Here is a 3,415-nt window from a genome sequence, read left to right on the forward strand (position 1 = left end):
TAAGAAAATGAGTTTTTTTTCTGTATGAAACAGTATATTTTAAAATAAAATGGAGATCTTTTTTAAAGGTTAAAACTTCATTCAGATTTATGTCTTATAGGGTTTATACTGAGTACAATAATATATAACTGTATTAATTCAACTGTAAACGTAAAAATTTCCAGTCAATTTTGAAAGAGATGCATCTTAGCTCTGGAAATTGTTATTGAATATGTCAATGCTGTTTGAAATGCTTCTTCTAATTATGTGGTTATTAAATAAATAATTAAAAAACAAAAACAAAAAATCCCCAAAAAACTGTCATGTGGGACGTAAAAGTATCTCTCTCTCTGTGTTGCTGAGGGGACAAAGTGAGACTGTGGGTAAACTGCTCACAGCAGGGCCTGGCACACCCGGAGTCCTCTATAGGGTCCTCTGGCACTGAGAAGCAGAGTCCTATGGAACAGGCTTATCTCTAACTTTCATGGGCTACAACGAAGCCTAAAGTACAGAGGTCTACTTATTTCAATGTGTAAAGTTCTGAACAGGCCAACAAGTTGTTAGACAAAATACTTCTACCCTACAACCTTAATAAGTGAGCCTCTTTAATGACCTGGAAGTCTCTATTCAAAGTTAGAGTTCCCAGTCCCCTTGGAAGTACATGTCAAAATTTGGCAGTCTTTGATTCAGTCTCCTGCCCTGGCCTTAGCCTGTGGTCATTTCCCTTCTCTTTGTACATCTGCTTCTTACCTGTACCACGAGGACAGGAGACCCTGCTCACACAGGCTTCAGCCACACTCCTCAGGTAATCTGGGCCCACTGTAGCTTCCAGAATTACACATCCAGGTGGGGAATGGACTTAGGAAAGCAGCCTGTGCAGTCCCTGGAAGCCGGCCTGGGACTTCATCGGTGGAGGATATGGGACCAGGGTTGTTTAGTACAGGAATCAGGCCAGCTTATTGGCTCAGGGATTCTCTTCCCAATGGGGAGAGATGCAGCCAGATCATAGTATGGGAACCCTCTTGGCTGGTTTAGACACTGAACTAGCTGGAGCTTTAGAGTAGCATTTCATAGCATTCTGAGTCTCATCTGTCTGGCATGCAGAAAGTGTCATGTTCACTTTTCCCTTACTAATCCTTGATCTAGTCTGAGACAACAGTTTGCCACTGTCTTAGTTAGCTTTCTATTGCTGTGACCAAAACACTGACGAAAACCAACTTGGGGAAGAAAGCGTTTATTTGGCTTACAGCACAGTTCCTCATCAAGGGAAGCCAAGGCAGGAACTCAGGGCAGGAACCTGGAGCACAGACTATGAAGGAGTGCTGCTTACTGGCTTGCTCCTCTGGCCGGTCTCAGCCTGCTTTCTTATATAATACAGGACCACCTGCCCAGGGGTGGCACTTCCCACAGTAGACTGGGCCCCTCCCACAGCACTCAACAATCAAGAAAATGCCCCACAAACATGGTCACAGGCCAGGACAATGGAGACAATTCTCAACTGAGGCTCCCTCTTCCCAGGTATGTCAAGTTGACAACTAACGCTATCCAGCACAGCCGCATTCCTGCTTCTGTTGGCAGAAAAGACCAGAGGAAGGGAATGTACAATGTACAACAGTTTCCAGAGTTGCTTAATGAGCTACATGAAACATGTGGAGCTTGGAAAGAGGCTTCCACTGTCCAGGGAGGATTCTGGTGCATGTACATGTGAGCATCCTTATAGAAAGGACTCAGCACCATGTGGATGATTGAAGGAGTCCTGTGGAGTCTTCTCTGAAGTGTGCTATCTCTTTGATACTCACCAGAGTTTTGTTCTGTTTGAAAGCAAAGGATGAGCTGAAATAATATTTAGAATTATGATAAATGAACATAAAGTATATCATGTCACTTAAATACACTTCTATTGTGTTAAGCATATCTGCAGTTGTTGTATATCCATAACCAAAGCCTTTTCATCTTGTAAAACTGAAACTGTATTCCCATTAAGTAGAAATTGCCCATTCCTTCCTATCACCAAGCCCTGGAAAATGCCACTCTGCTTTGTTTTTAGGAAGGTGCTTAGTCTGTGTGTCTCTCTTAAGTGGAACCGCACACTATTGGTCCTTTAGTGACTGCCTCATTTCACTTAGCAATGTCTTTAAGGTTCATCTGTGCTGGTGACTGTAACATGAAATTTTTTTTCTCTTTCCAGCTTGCAGTTGATGACCCGAACCCTCCAGACAACTGAGGGTTGGGAGCCTTGGAAATAGAACTAGAGCCCAGGATGGATCTGAAGAGATCACTTTCCTCTTGGGGCCACATCCCTCACCTTAATGCCCATGTACGTGGACCCTGGTGACATCTACATTACTAGGAGATAAGAGTTTTAAGTGGGTTCTCAGGTTTACTTTGACAAGAAGTCAAGGAAGACACAGAGCTACAGGTATTCATTTAAGTAGACACAAAAATAGGCCTTTTAACTATTCAATTCTTTTAAAAATATTTTATTTATGATTATTATTTTATGAATATGAGTATTTGCCTACATGTATGTAAGTGTACCAGTGTTATGCAATGCCTGCAGAGGCCAGAAGAGGGCATTGAATCGCCTGGAATGGGGGTACAGATGGTTGTTAGCTGCCATGTGGGTACTGGGAACTGAACCCAGATCCTCTGTAAGAGCAGCCACTGTTCTTAACTGCTGAGCCATCTCTCCATCCCCATCAATTTTTGATGTCCTACGACGCTAGAGAAGGCTCTTGTCAGATTCAGAAAACCTCAAACAAAAGTTGAATCTGTTACAGGCCTAGAATTGGGATCCCCAAAGGCTATGACAAACAGGAAGCAGTTTATTGTACTCTGAGTCAGAGAGAGAGAGAGATTTCTCTAAAGCAGGGTCCCGAACAGAAAAAGCTTCAGCTTTTTATCTCTTGTTTTCATGTTTCTTATAGGCAACAGTAGACATTTTGATTGGTGTTCTGAAAAACAGTGCAAGAAGATATAAAATGGCTGGAATGCTAGGGTAGAAGGAGGCCTTGAGGGCCTGAACAGGATGTGCAGAAATGCACATATACATAGGCATCGTTTATACCTTACGCTATTTCAGGTCCAATGGTAGTGCTTATAATAACGGCAAACCTTTGCAGAATGGACTGTAATTTCTTCCCCTGCACATCTTGCTGAAATGTTGTAGTCACACCTCTTATCTGGGATCCCTGTTTCCATAGCCATGTCTTCACTCATCTGTCTTAATGAGCTTTCACTAGTCCAGTGTTTTCACGGATGGATTGGGAGGGTGGTGTTTGGCTTGGATCTAGAATCCAAATGGAATATTTCCTCAAAAGTTCATGTGTTGAAGTCTTGGTCCTCAGCTGGTGGTGCTATGAGAGGCTCTGGAAACTTCAGGAAGTAGGGTCCAACTGGAGGAAGGAAGTCACTGCGATATGCCTCTGAAGGGCCT

The sequence above is a fragment of the Nannospalax galili genome, unplaced genomic scaffold (genome assembly GCF_000622305.1).
Source record: "Nannospalax galili isolate Female #2095 unplaced genomic scaffold, S.galili_v1.0 scaffold229, whole genome shotgun sequence".
In the NCBI taxonomy this organism is placed as follows: Eukaryota; Metazoa; Chordata; class Mammalia; order Rodentia; family Spalacidae; genus Nannospalax; species Nannospalax galili.